General features: G+C 42.4%; 1 protein-coding gene across 4 annotated transcripts in view; it reads right to left on the bottom strand.

Annotated features, from left to right (window-relative positions):
* LOC126092506 (poly [ADP-ribose] polymerase tankyrase) overlaps nt 1-15,829 on the bottom strand; it is a 605,292-nt gene that overhangs the window by 189,180 nt on the left and 400,283 nt on the right. The gene's annotated exons all lie outside the window — the stretch shown is intronic.

Here is a 15,829-nt window from a genome sequence, read left to right as displayed (position 1 = left end):
CTAATTTCCAAAAAATCTAGTATTTTAAGAACTTTTTAGAAGTTTGTTTATAATTATGTCTCTCAATTGCAACTACTAGTATTTGCACTTTAAAGAAGGTAGCTGCCTGGGACATAGAAGTTCAGTCAGTCAGTCCAGTAGTAATACTTTGATCCCTTGCACAATGGAAATAATTACTCTTATAGCATTCAAATCAAAAACAAAAATGTCAAACTTAAATATGATTGGCTATGTTTCTGGTTTCTCTAACCTTTCGCAAGTTATATTTGAATAAACTGCTATCCCCCGCAAAGAGGAAATACTGAGAGACAGGCACATTTATTTAAAAGTAAACCTGGATATCGGACAAAGCCCTCCATCGGTTTTAGGAACACACACACACACACACACACACACACACACACACACACGCGCGCGCGCAGTCGTGCTACCTCACTAACACCCAAAGGTCACTGCTACACTTCCTGCACAAAATAATGTGCAAGTTTTAACAGTTAGAAAGCTTACACTTTAGAACATGGCTTAAAAGGTCAATTTTGAACACGAACACTCATGCCCTCTCATGCCCTTGCTTGCGAACAGAGAAATTGCAGCATAGCGGGGAGTGAGCAAATGTGTGTTCATCACGACATCGCAACAACATGGGAGAAGAACAAACAGTGACATAGGGAAGAATAAGTTTTGAAAGCAGTGCCATCTTATAGCAGCAATGATGAGTCAATATTAATGTTTAGTGTGTCATAAAGCACTGAATACTTTCAGGAAATTCAATTTACAAAGACACCAAATATCTTACCATGTCAAAGAATATGAAAATGGAAAATGTGAAGTATCTGAGCGTGTACAAAAAGTTTTAAAACTTTAGAGGAAGCTCCCTGAAGAGAAGGTAGAAATATCAAGTGTGTGTGTGTGTGTGTGTGTGTGTGTGTGTGTGTGTGTGTGTGTCACTCAAATGAGTTACAATCAGGTAGAACAATTTTGTACAGTAACATGACAGTCACATGCCCAACACAGATTATCCCAGACGGCCTTCAGAAACAGTTTGCAAAATCGTAAAAAGAGTTTTTTGCATAGTCTTTAGCACTCTATGTGTAGATATCACATACACAAAACTGGATGTCACAGTCCTAGCAGCAATGAAGAAAGTGTAGAGAATGGAGGTCTGCCATGGAATTTAGTAATTAACATGTCTCCAGGCGGCGTGCCAATCACGTCGGGAAATAAATTGGCATTTGTAGAACATCTGAGTGGAAAAATGAAAAATCCTAGAGCCGAATTCATGCTGATCTACACTTTGAAGTAACTAATCTAAAATGCAACAGGGAATACAGAGAGATTCTATATTTCTCCAAGCATTTCCCTCAGGATTAATTTCCTCATTTAAACAAGACTCCACACTGATTGCCACCCTATTCCTTGTGATGATGGTGAGGGTACAGTACTTGCTGCTTACAGACCTGCGCTAATTGTCCGCTTGTAGAACACATTTCCTGTGAAGCCCTGCTTTAGAATGAAAATCAGATATTTACAGCCATCAATGACTCCACAAATATGCTACCTGCACAAAGAGAAAAGTTTTCATTTACTGATACTCACTTTTAAATTTATTATCAGAGTTCATATCAGAGTTCATGTTAACTGAATGTAAAACAACAAAGATCCAACTTGCAATGATCTATGATGTCATGTACTATATCAGAAGCAGGTACTTTTTCTGCCAAAATGAAGGAAACAGGCACAGGAAATGTTTCTCCAATGAGAGCCTTGCATGTATTGGGAGTCATAAGCAAGAAGGAGACAACTATGGAGACTGATAATGAACATTGAAATGAAAAGGGTACTTCTATTTTAATTAATCAATCATGTGCATATTCATACAGGTGGATTTTCTTAGGTATAAAAAGTTTTTAAAAAAGTTTCTCATATTTTTACAGGAAATGATACCTGGCAAAACTAGAAGTCAAACATGTGTCATGAACAAATCATTGCTGATGTGTGGGCCATGTTTGTCATGTCGAGAAACTCAATGGTGTACCCCATCGTCCTGTTGACAGTCAAGTCTTATTTCTAACTGGTTGTGTTTGTCTCTGTACTTAGCCCTGTGACTGTGATGCTGGAGTCAGACATAGCACTTACAACAATAATTCTGGAGTCGGACATAGCACTTACAACAATTACCTGTATCAGCCATTCTGTAAATATCACACCAAAGTTGTGCTGGTACCGGAACAAGAGTAATTGTTCCGTGGAGTGTGAAAAATGTAAACAGCAACATATAATCCTATTATTCCACATGCAAAAAGGTGGTCATTGGTTTCTGCTGTACTTAACCTAATGGCAACAACACTTTGGAGATGTATGACACAGGAGCTATGTTGCACAAATTATACTCCAAAAAGATGAGTAATGTAGGACTTACATAAGCCATTTCTCGGCTTTTTTAATGTATTGTAATGCTTGTCTTATGTCCATCAACTGTATAAAGGTACTCTATGATGCTCATACTACCATGAAAAACGCAGATGGCAGATTTTGTCATTTGTATTGGTGGGAAAGGGATACAGACAACACTGAGTCTTAGTTGTTACATAGCACTGACATTCACCTTGTTACCACGTGCTGCACCTCAGAAGGTCAGGTCACATGCAGCACAGAATGCATCAATTGTTGTCTGCTACTCACCTTGCATTTGCAGACAAGACCATTTGCTGTCTGTCTATGGGAAGACACTAGGAATGTATTTCTCTTGATGACAATACACAAAACAGCTGCATCCAATGTCAAAATCTGAACAAAATTAGGAATAATAGATGAAACATACCTTTATTTTGGATTATAATAAAAACAAGACCGGTGTGAACTACAGCAACTATAATCCGTTCCTCATAAGAATAAACCTGATGTAAACAAACACAAACGCGATGATTGGTCAGAAGCCATAGCATACCTACACTGGTGTTGTTACGCTCTTGGAAGTATGTCCTAGATATCTTATTATTACATTATGTTAAATGAAACTTTAAGATATTCAAATGTATTAACAGCCATCAAAGTTTTTCTTTATCACGCTTTAGCTACATAGTCTTTATTTGAAAAATCATGTACAGTCACAGCCTCTGCAGCTTTGGGCTCTGATTGTCGCGCTGTTAATGTGCAGTATGAAAATGGGTGAGGCTGCTTTCTCTTCTGTGGTGAAACATGCATGTCTTATACAGTCAAAAAGTGCTGAGAAATAGGCTGTTCTAAATATTTTTCATAAATTTATAGGGATAATCGGCTTTGAATTTTACCAGCGCTGTATGTGTTGCAGTTGACACACAAAGCAACAACGAATGTGTAATGCAGTTGGTAGCGTAATGGAATAATGAACTAAATTCAGGTAATGGTTCGTTCGTTCAAATCTCCCCAGTATAATTTTTTTTCCCCTTGTTCAGTTTGAAATACCTAAATCTCGTAATTATAAAAATATCATCATTTTTTATGAACAATGCACGTCTTCTTGCTTCTAATTACATATTGGACGCGAAATTCCTGTTTCCATTTCAAATACAAATTGTAATTATCTATGTTTTATGTAAGACTGTTCATAAAAGTTGCTTAATTAAGAAAACAATTTAATTTTGTAGGGCTAAATTGAAAAACCAAATCCTCTTTATTCGGACTATGTCCATTGTTTTATAACACAGAGGTAAATAAGTATCGTAGAAACACGAAAATCAATCATTTTCACAGCATCAAGTGAATCATACAAATGCTGCATTTTTACATTTGCTACTGTACCATTACAATATGAACCAAACAGAACTGATGATCTGGAGCCAAGTTACGGGATTTAGCCTGAGAAGTAACAAGACTGTTGAGTGCCAGACATACTGGAACTAACGAATGCAGCTTTTTCACGTCACTGCCGAATGCTGGCGGGATATAGAACGGTTCGTCATAAAAGAAAAGAAAATGCTGCGTTTGGTTGGCTTCATGGATTCTGTTGTTGATAGGCTCATTATCAACGCTGCAGGTGACACTTCCAGAACTGAAATGTATTTCTTGGATTCGGATAAGGAAGGAGCTGAGAGATTATCAGATGAATGAGTGTAAGTAATACCTTCAGTGTCTCCAGTATTTAACTATACAGTGAAATCCTTGAATACTCCCTCACGTTACATACAACTTATGCAGAAAAATTACCCTGTCATTAAGTCAGGAATTTTAATTATTCTTGTTTATAATTACAATAGTATGTTACCTAAAAATGATAAAGTGTTGCAGTTTTCGTCTAGTGGTCTAAGGAGCATATTGTGGGAGATTTGCAGTAAATTATTTCATTCTGCTTAAAAATTAAACATCATTCGAAGCTGTATTGGTCCTCTGTTCGTCTCTTTTTACGTGTTAACTGCAGCTGGCCACGTCACTGCAGGCTAGTTGTACCAGCTGACCAGCCAGTGCCGTCCAAGTTAAATGTGCTGGTAACACTGTTGTCCCATATTATCACAAAGTCGATGTCAGCGTAACGCAAACCACAAAATGTGCCCTTATTATTGTACTTTAAAGTACTTGAGACAGCTCGGTTGCAGTCCCACGTGAAACAGAAATCCAATTAGGTTCCAGCAAACGTGGAAGGATACGTAGTGCAATGTTTACACCAGGTTTATTCTTATGATGAATGGATTATAGGAAATTGGCAACTAACTTTTTGAGACTAAGCAAAGTAGTGGAAGAAAGCTTTCTTTTCACATTTTCATCATAAACTCCTATGTTTTTAAATAAAAAGTCAAGGTCTACTAGCAAACACCCTGCTGCATTCATTACTGAATTAGCAGTGGCTCTGATGAACAAAAAAGGCCTGGTCAATCAACTTACACTCAAAATGATTCACCTGTAAATAGAGTAAGTGCAAGACATTTTCCTAAATTTATTCCATCTATAGAAATGTTGAAATGGCCTCACACAAAATCTCAGGTCTGTGCAGATCAAAGCAAAGCAAGTCTCTGGGAAGGTGGCAGAAAAGATACCAGCTACTATTATGAGGAATGTGACTTATGTCTTCATTTTACAAAATGCTTTGAAATTTTTCACACCATGGGAAATATAACAATGCAATTTCATTTTCAAAAACTACATTTTCAACAGTTTTATTTTTGGTACCAACAACTTCTAATACTACCTGCATTTGGAGGGGCGGGGGAATTAATGCTGCTGTGAAAACTATATATCAATATAAGAAAGGTGTTTCTTTGCAGTATTTCATCAGAAAAACACTCTTTTCAAAATGTAATAGACTAACTTAAGTTGTATGCAGTAGAACCCGCTTTAAAAAAATAAAAAATATATTTTTTTTAAAAAACCACAATACTAGCCAGCTAAATTACACCCTAGCTACCCAATCCTCAAAAGGGTTAACAAACAGGCTCATCTCACATAGACAGAAAGTCATCCTCATCTGCACATTTCATCTGAAAAAATGATCTGTAGATTATTTCTGTGACTTGCAGTTGTGGGATCGTTCACAATGAAGATAAAAGATTGCAGCAGGTCTCACACAGTTCGCACAGGAGCAGTGAGTTTTGCAAGTACAAATGATGATTCTGAAACAATGGTATGAAGAACAGGTTCGGCTGAAGGCATTAACCAAACTCTAGCACAGCCAATACTATAGTGGTAGTGATAGTGGTGGTGGCAGCTTTCAATCCAAAGACTGGTTTGATGCAGCTCTCTACACTAGTCTACCCTGTGCAATCATCTTCCATCTCTGTGGAACTGCTGCAACCTACATCCACTTCAATCTGTTTACTCAGCCAAGATTGGATCTCAGTCTATAAGCTTTATCTCACCTCCCCCCCCCCCCCCCCCTCGTCCTTTTCCTCCCACATACACCGTCCATTACAATATTTATTATTCCTTAGTGTCTCAGGATGAGTCCTATCAACTCATTCCTTCTTTTAGTCAAGTTTTGACATAAATTTCTCTTTCCCACAATTTGATTCAGTACCTTTTCATTAGTTATTCTATCTATCCATCTAATCTACAAATTTCTTCTGTAGCACCACATTTCACAAAGGTTCAATTCCCTTCTTGTCAGAATTTTTATATTCCATGCTTCACTTCGGCACAAGACTACAATCCGGGCTAATTACTTCAGAAAAGACAACCTAACACTATCTGTTTTTCTTAAATGCTTTTCTTACTACCGCTATTGCGTGTTTTCATTTTTTATTCTGTCTACTTCAGACAGTGCCCAAATAGCAATATTCATCTATTACTTCTAGCATCAATTCCTCCTCTAGTTCTTACAAATTCTTTGATCTCTCTGAAAGAATAAAAATATCTTACGCACACCTCAAAAAATTTTATTTCTTCTCCCTTAACTTTGATTCCCTTCCCAAATTTCTTCTTGCTTTCCTTTTATGCTTGTGAAATTTGCAGACTGAATAACAACAGGATAGGTTATGCTCTGTCTCATTCCCTTCGCAACAGCTGCACTCCTTTTGCATCCTCCAACTCATAACTGTAGTCTGTTTTCTGTACAAGTTGTAAATAACCTTTCACTCCCTATATTTTATTCCTCTATGTCCAGAATTTCAGAGTGTATTCCAATCAACGAAGTGAAAAACCTCTAAATCTACAAATGCTATAAATGCAGGGTTGCCTTTCTGCTAAAATAAGTCACAGGGCCAATATTGCCTTGCGTGGTCCCACATTTCTCCAGAAACTAAGGTGATCTTTCCCAAAGTTGGTTTGTAAAAAAAATTGTTATATGAAATGATATATTCAATACTGATTGAGCTTTCAATTGATCTATATTTGTAACCCACAAATACTTCCATACACTAGTTAACTGATTTCGGGATTTACATGACAAAGAATACATAACGTTGTCATTACTAAACTGTTGAAAGTATTTAAATGAATATACAGGGTGTTTCAAAAACGAACGGTATATTTGAAACGGCAATAAAAACTAAACGGGCAGCGATAGAAATACACCGTTTGTTGCAATATGCTTGGGACAACAGTACATTTTCAGGCAGACAAACTTTCGAAATTACAGTAGTTACAATTTTCAACAACAGATGGCGCTGCGGTCTGGGAAACTCTATAGTATGATATTTTCCACATATCCACCATGCGTAGCAATAATATGGCTTAGTCTCTGAATGAAATTACCCAAAACCTTTGACAATGTGTCTGGCGGAATGGCTTCACATGCAGATGAGATGTACTGCTTCAGCTGTTCAATTGTTTCTGGATTCTGGCGGTCTTTCAAGTGTCCCCACAGAAAGAAGTCACAGGGGTTCATGTCTGGCAAATAGGGAGGCCAATCCACGCCGCCTCCTGTATGTTTCGGATAGTCCAAAGCAATCACACGATCATCGAAATATTCATTCAGGAAATTAAAGACGTCGGCCATGCGATGTGGGCGGGCACCATCTTGCATAAACCACGAGGTGTTCGCAGTGTCGTCTAAGGCAGTTTGTACCGCCACAAATTCACGAAGAATGTCCAGATAGCATGATGCAGTAATCGTTTCGGATCTGAAAAATGGGCCAATGATTCTTTTGGAAGAAATGGCGGCCCAGACCAGTACTTTTTGAGGATGCAGGGACGATGGGACTGCAACATGGGGCTTTTCGGTTCCCCATATGCGCCAGTTCTGTTTATTGACGAAGCCGTCCAGGTAAAAATAAGCTTCGTCAGTAAACCAAATGCTGCCCACATGCATATCGCCGTCATCAATCCTGTGCACTATATCGTTAGCGAATGTCTCTCGTGCAGCAATGGTAGCGGCGCTGAGGGGTTGCCGCGTTTGAATTTTGTATGGATAGAGGTGTAAACTCTGGGGCATGAGACGATATATGGACGTTGGCGTCATTTGGACCGCAGCTGCAACACGGCGAACAGAAACCCGAGGCCGCTGTTGGATCACCTGCTGCACTAGCTGCGCGTTGCCCTCTGTGGTTGCCGTACGCGTTCGCCCTACCTTTCCAGCACGTTCATCCGTCACGTTCCCAGTCCGTTGAAATTTTTCAAACAGATCCTTTATTGTATCGCTTTTCGGTCCTTTGGTTACATTAAACCTCCGTTGAAAACTTCGTCTTGTTGCAACAACACTGTGTTCTAGGCGGTGGAATTCCAACACCAGAAAAATCCTCTGTTCTAAGGAATAAACCATGTTGTCTACAGCACACTTGCACGTTGTGAACAGCACACGCTTACAGCAGAAAGATGACGTACAGAAATGGCGCACCCACAGACTGCGTTGTCTTCTATATCTTTCACATCACTTGCAGCGCCATCTGTTGTTGAAAATTGTAACTACTGTAATTTCGAAAGTTTGTCCACCTGAAAATGTACTGTTGTCCCAAGCATATTGCAACAAACGGTGTATTTCTATCGCTGCTCGTTTAGTTTTTATTGCCGTTTCAAATATACCGGTCATTTTTGAAACACCCTGTAAATGTATTAGTGAAGCTATTTTATGGCAAGTTATTAGTGGAACTTTGAGAGTAACATACTAAAGCATTCTTATTATTCATGAAGCAAATAAAGTCAAAATATTAATTAATGATGACACTCAAGAATTGACAGATCACTATCCCTGAACATCTGAAATTATTATAGTGCTAGAATGACATTGATTTTTTGTAAGTTAGAATGGATAGCCACAGGACAGTATTTAAGAGTGCAGAGTGACTTAAGTATGTTTCTTATAAAGCAATTATACTGCACACAGGATAAATTCAAAAATTGCTGTTATCTAGACAGACATTTACCATTCATCAGTGAGTGTGATGACTGATACCCTGCTGTTGTTAGGAATTATCTCTGGTTGTCTAAATTAATATTGGAAATTTGCAGTTTATGAAAAAAACTGGTTTACACTTTGCCATCAGTGAGAAATGGTAAGATTTACTGATTGAAACAAACCTGTACGGAATTCAAGACATGAAATCATAACTTTATTTAATACGAACATTGATAGTACATGTGCACAAACTTAACTGCAAACAGATATAAGACAGAGTTTGAATGTCTATGGTTGACATAGAAACCAAATCAGCTGCCTTATTAATCACCACATATTACGTGCTCATACTGGGAACACTTCTTTAGTAAGTATACAAATTAGTGCCCAGAATTAGGCTGCTAGAGAGAGAAGTACTGTTTTAATAAATCCATATTTAATTCTTCAGATGTCAGTAGGGTGTGAAGCTCACAATCACGTAGTGACATTCAATTTGGAATCAGTGATAGCTAAGACATATACCGCAAAATAATTGAAGAGCCTACTGTCCCAAAACAGAAGGTCGTGCTGCTATACTACAGTCTTTAAATGCCCTGCCAGATTCTTTTCCTTTCATTTACTAATTATTCCCTTTCCATGATATTGTGTACAACTTTGATTATTTTGTATCAACTCAGCCAATGAACACACCCATCAACTCCTATCCTTAATAAAAGTCCTCAATCTTGCCTCTCCCACATCCAGACCGGCTGTTCAGAGCATCCTCCTACAGGCCAACTGCAAATTAGAACAGCATGCCACCCTTCACCTCAAAAAACTATCCAATCTCCTGGTTTCCCACCTCCGGAAAGGCAACTCACTCACCCTTCACAACCTTTCCAGCAAACCTCAACCTCCTCTCATTGCACACAAACCCAGTCTCTCCCATCTACTCAATCTCCCACTTCCAGCTCCACTCTCTCCAAAACCTCAAAATTCCAATCAACACAATCTGGTACCACAACACCCTAATTCAGTAGTTAAGCTTTCCTCCAAATCTCTCTCCCAATCCGAAACCTCTGTCCTATCCAAAGGCCTCACCTTCAGCCCCACTCCCAGATTTAACCAAACAGCCCTTGTCAAAGATTTACTGTCCTACACTCGTACTCTCTGCTGGAAGTATCACTTTGCCACGAAGAAAAATGATCCTAATCCTACTCCTAATGATCCAACTCCCCAAGACACTATCCAAATTGAACCCTGCCTGGAACAGTTCCGTCCTCCGTCACAGTGGGACCCACCTCCTCTTCCTCAAAATCACCCTCTCCAAACCTTCCAGGAATTTCTGACTTCCAGCCTTGCCTCTCAATCCTTCTTAAAAAACTTTAATCCTACTACCAACATCACCACTGCTGAAGCCCAGGCTATCCGTGATCTGAAGGCTGACCAATCCATCGTCAACCGGCGGACAAGGGTTCCACGACTGTGGTACTTGATCGTCGGGAGTATGTGGCTGAGGGACTGCGTCAGCTTTCAGACAACACCACATACAAAGTTTGCCAAGGCAATCCCACTCCTGATGCCCAGGCGGAGCTTCAAGGAATCCTCAGAACCTTAGGCCCCCTACAAAACCTTTCACCTGACTCCATCAACCTCCTGACCCCACCGACACCCCGCACCCCTACCTTCCACCTTCTTCCTAAAATTCACAAACCCAATCATCCCGGCCGCCCCATTGTAGCTGGTTACCAAGCCCCCCACAGAACGTATCTCTGCCTACGTAGATCAACACCTTCAACCCATTACATGCAGTCTCCCATCCTTCATCAAAGACACCAACCACTTTCTTGAACGCCTGGAATCCTTACCCAATCCGTTACCCCCACAAACCATCCTTGTAACCATTGATGCCACTTCCTTATACACAAATATCATGCACGTCCAGGGCCTCGCTGCGATGGAGCACTTCCTTTCACGCCGATCACCTGCCACCCTACCTAAACTCTTTCCTCATTACCTTAGCCAGCTTCATCCTGACCCACAACTTCTTCACTTTTGAAGACCAGACATACCAACAATTAAAGGGAACAGCCATGGGTACCAGGATGGTCCATTCGTATGCCAACCTATTCATGGGTCGCTTAGAGGAAGCCTTCTTGGTTATCCAGGCAGGCCAACCCAAAGTTTGGTACAGATTTATTGATGACATTTTCATGATCTGGACTCACAGTGAAGAAGAACTCCAGAATTTCCTCTCCAACCTCAACTCCTTTGGTTCCATCAGATTCACCTGGTCCTACTCCAAATCCCATGCCACTTTCCTTGACGTTGACCTCTACCTGTCCAATGGCCAGCTTCACACGTCCGTCCACATCAAACCCACCAACAAGCAACAGTACCTCCATTATGACAGCTGCCACCCATTCCACATCAAACGGTCCCTTCCCTACAGCCTAGGTCTTCGTGGCAAACGAATCTGCTCCAGACCGGAATCCTTGAACCATTACACCAACAACCTGAAAACAGCTTTCGCATCCCGCAACTACCCTCACGATCTGGTACAAAAGCAAATAACCAGAGCCACTTCCTCATCCTCTCAAACCCAGAACTTCCCACAGAAGAACCCCAAAAGTGCCCCACTTGTGACAGGATACTTTCCGGGACTGGGTCAGACTCTGAATGTGGCTCTCCAGCAGGGATACGACTTCCTCAAATCCTGCCCTGAAATGAGATCCATCCTTCATGAAATCCTCCCCACTCCACCAAGAGTGTCTTTCCGCCGTCCACCTAACCTTCGTAACCTCTTAGTTCATCCCTATGAAATCCCCAAACCACCTTCCCTACCCTCTAGCTCCTACCCTTGTAACCGCCCCCGGTGTAAAACCTGTCCCAGCACCCTGCCACCACCACCTACTCCAGTCCTGTAACCCGGAAGGTGTACACGATCAAAGGCAGAGCCACGTGTGAGAGCACCCACGTGATCTACCAACTGACCTGCCTACACTGTGATGCATTCTATGTGGGAATGACCAGCAACAAACTGTCATATTTTGTGTGTATGTTTGTGTTCGTTTGTGTGTCTGTCGACCTGCCAGAAATTCAAGCTTTCGCAACAAACTGTTGCCTCATCAGGAAAGAGGGAAGGGGAGGGAAAGACGAAAGGATGTGGGTTTTAAGGGAGAGGGTAAGGAGTCATTCCAATCCCGGAAGCGGACAGGGAAAAGGGGGAAAAAGGACAGGTATACACTCGCACACACACACACACACACATATCCATCCGCATATACACAGACACAAGCAGACATTTGTAAAGGCAAAGAGTTTGGGCAGAGATGTCAGTCGAGGCGGAAGTACAGAGGCAAAGATGTTGTTGAAAGACAGGTGAGGTATGAGCGGCGGCAAATTGAAATTAGCGGAGATTGAGGCCTGGCGGATAGCGAGAAGAGAGGATATGCTGAAGGGCAAGTTCCCATCTCCAGAGTTCTGACAGGTTGGTGTTAGTGGGAAGTATCCAGATAACCCAGACGGTGTAACACTGTGCCCAGATGTGCTGGCCGTGCACCAAGGCATGTTTAGCCACAGGGTGATCCTCATTACCAACAAACACTGTCTGCCTGTGTCCATTCATGCGAATGGACAGTTTGTTACTGGTCATTCCCACATAGAAGGCTTCACAGTGTAGGCAGGTCAGTTGGTAAATCACGTGGGTGCTTTCACACGTGGCTCTGCCTTTGATCGTGTACACCTTCCGGGTTACAGGACTGGAGTAGGTGGTGGTGGGAGGGTGCATGGGACAGGTTTTACACCGGGGGCGGTTACAAGGGTACGAGCCAGAGGGTAGGGAAGGTGGTTTGGGGATTTCATAGGGATGAACTAAGAGGTTACGAAGGTTAGGTGGATGGCGGAAAGACACTCTAGGTGGAGTGGGGAGGATTTCATGAAGGATGGATCTCATTTCAGGGCAGGATTTGAGGAAGTCGTATCCCTGATGGAGAGCCACATTTAGAATCTGATCCAGTCCCGGAAAGTATCGTGTCACAAGTGGGGCACTTTTGGGGTTCTTCTGTGGGAGGTTCCGGGTTTGAGGAGATGAGGAAGTGGCTCTGGTTATTTGCTTCTGTACCAGGTTGGGAGGGTAGTTACGGGATGCGAAACCTGTTTTCAGGTTGTTGGTGTAATGGTTCAAGGATTCCGGACTGGAGCATATTCGTTTGCCACAAAGACCTAGGCTGTAGGGAAGGGACCGTTTGATGTGGAATGGGTGGCAGCTGTCATAATGGAGGTACTGTTGCTTGTTGGTGGGTTTGATGTGGACGGACGTGTGAAGCTGGCCATTGGACAGGTGGAGGTCAACGTCACGGAAAGTGGCATGGGATTTAGAGTAGGACCAGGTGAATCTGATGGAACCAAAGGAGTTGAGGTTGGAGAGGAAATTCTGGAGTTCTTCTTCACTGTGAGTCCAGATCATGAAAATGGCATCAATAAATCTGTACCAAACTTTGGGTTGGCAGGCCTGGGTAACCAAGAAGGCTTCCTCTAAGCGACCCATGTATAGGTTGGCGTACGAGGGGGCCATCCTGGTACCCATGGCTGTTCCCTTTAATTGTTGGTATGTCTGGCCTTCGAAAGTGAAGAAGTTGTGGGTCAGGATGAAGCTGGCTAAGGCAATGAGGAAAGAGGTTTTAGGTAGGGTGGCAGGTGATCGGCGTGAAAGGTAGTGCTCCATCGCAGCGAGGCCCTGGACATGCGGAATATTTGTGTATAAGGAAGTGGCATCAATGGTTACAAGGATGGTTTCCGGGGGTAACAGACTGGGTAGGGATTCCAGGCGTTCGAGAAAGGGTTGGTGTCTTTGATGAAGGATGGGAGACTGCATGTAATGGGTTGAAGGTGTTGATCTACGTAGGCAGAGATGCGTTCTATGGGGGCTTGGTAACCAGCTACAATGGGATGACCGGAATGATTGGGTTTAATTTTAGGTAGAAGGTAGGGGTGCGGGGTGTTGGTGGGGTCAGGAGGTTGATGGAGTCAGGTGAAAGGTTTTGTAGGGGGCCTAAGGTTCTGAGGATTCCTTGAAGCTCCGCCTGGATATCAGGAATGGGATTACCTTGGCAAACTTTGTAAGTAGTGTTGTCTGAAAGCTGACGCAGTCCCTCAGCCACATACTCCCGACGATCAAGTACCACAGTCGTGGAACCCTTGTCCGCCGGTTGACGATGGATTGGTCAGCCTTCAGATCACGGATAGCCTGGACTTCAGCAGTGGTGATGTTGGGAGTAGGATTAAGGTTTTTTAAGAAGGATTGAGAGGCAAGGCTGGAAGTCAGAAATTCCTGGAAGGTTAGGAGAGGGTGATTTTGAGGAAGAGGAGGTGGGTCCTGCTGTGACGGAGGACGGAACTGTTCCAGGCAGGGTTCAATTTGGATAGTGTCTTGGGGAGTTGGATCATTAGGTGTAGGATTAGGATCATTTTTCTTTGTGGCAAAGTGATATTTCCAGCAGAGAGTACGGGTGTAGGACAGTAAATCTTTGACGAGGGCTGTTTGGTTAAATCTGGGAGTGGGGCTGAAGGTGAGGCCTTTAGATAGGACAGAGGTTTCGGATTGGGAGAGAGATTTGGAGGAAAGCTTAACTACTGAATTGGGGTGTTGTGGTTCCAGATTGTGTTGATTGGAATTTTGAGGTTTTGGAGGGAGTGGAGCTGGAAGTGGGAGATTGAGTAGATGGGAGAGACTCTTTTTGTGTGCAATGAGAGGAGGTTGAGGTTTGCTGGAAAGGTTGTGAAGGGTGAGTGAGTTGCCTTTCCGGAGGTGGGAAACCAGGAGATTGGATAGTTTTTCGAGGTGAAGGGTGGCATGCTGTTCTAATTTGCAGTTGGCCTGTAGGAGGATGCTCTGAACAGCCGGTGTGGATGTGGGAGAGGAAAGATTGAGGACTTTTATTAAGGATAGGTGTTGACGGGTGTGTTCATTGGCTGAGTTGATGTGTAGGTGAAGGATTAGGTGGGTGAGGGCAATGGATTGTTCAGTTTGGAACTGGTATAGGGACTGATGGAAAGAAGGGTTGCAGCCAGAGATGGGAGCTAAGTGTGAGGCCTTTGGGGGTTATGCCAAATGTCAGACAAGCCTGAGAAAATAAAATATGTGAGCGTAATCTGGCTAGGGTGTAGGCATGTTTGCGGAGGGAATGTAAATAAAACTTAATGGGGTTGTTGTGGGGGTGTTGTGAGGGTGACATGGTATTAGAAGGTGGAAAGTTTACCATGAGGTTGAAATGAAAAAGAAAGATAGAAATATATGGGGAGAGATAAAGGTGAACTAGAAAGCAATTGGAGATCTGGTATGAAAAAAGGCGAAAAAGTGTTGGTTAAGTTGATCCTGTGGTGAACTTGGGTTGGTAGACAGCGATGTGCAAAAAGGTTAGGTGGTTGTGTTGCCGCTAAATCACGTTAAAGGACGGAGAAATTCGGGAAAATTTCGAGAAAATTTCGAAAAAACGTATTAAAGGAGTGGTGTTGTGGTGAAAGATTACGAAAATGGGGCTAACAATTGTAGAAATAATGACGTTAAAACCTGTGGGGAGCGGCTAAAATGATCAGTGATGTGTGAAAAACGGAAGTGGAAATAAAGTTAAAGTTATTAGAACTAGCCGAAATGGTTGTTAAATACACTCCTGGAAATTGAAATAAGAACACCGTGAATTCATTGTCCCAGGAAGGGGAAACTTTATTGACACATTCCTGGGGTCAGATACATCACATGATCACACTGACAGAACCACAGGCACATAGACACAGGCAACAGAGCATGCACAATGTCGGCACTAGTACAGTGTATATCCACCTTTCGCAGCAATGCAGGCTGCTATTCTCCCATGGAGACGATCGTAGAGATGCTGATGTAGTCCTGTGGAACGGCTTGCCATGCCATTTCCACCTGGCGCCTCAGTTGGACCAGCGTTCGTGCTGGACGTGCAGACCGCGTGAGACGACGCTTCATCCAGTCCCAAACATGCTCAATGGGGGACAGATCCGGAGATCTTGCTGGCCAGGGTAGTTGACTTACACCTTCTAGAGCACGTTGGGTGGCACGGGATACATGCGGACGTGCAT

Source organism: Schistocerca cancellata, chromosome 7, assembly GCF_023864275.1.
Source record: "Schistocerca cancellata isolate TAMUIC-IGC-003103 chromosome 7, iqSchCanc2.1, whole genome shotgun sequence".
Taxonomy (NCBI): Eukaryota; Metazoa; Arthropoda; class Insecta; order Orthoptera; family Acrididae; genus Schistocerca; species Schistocerca cancellata.
This window is presented reverse-complemented; position numbering and strand designations above follow the sequence as displayed.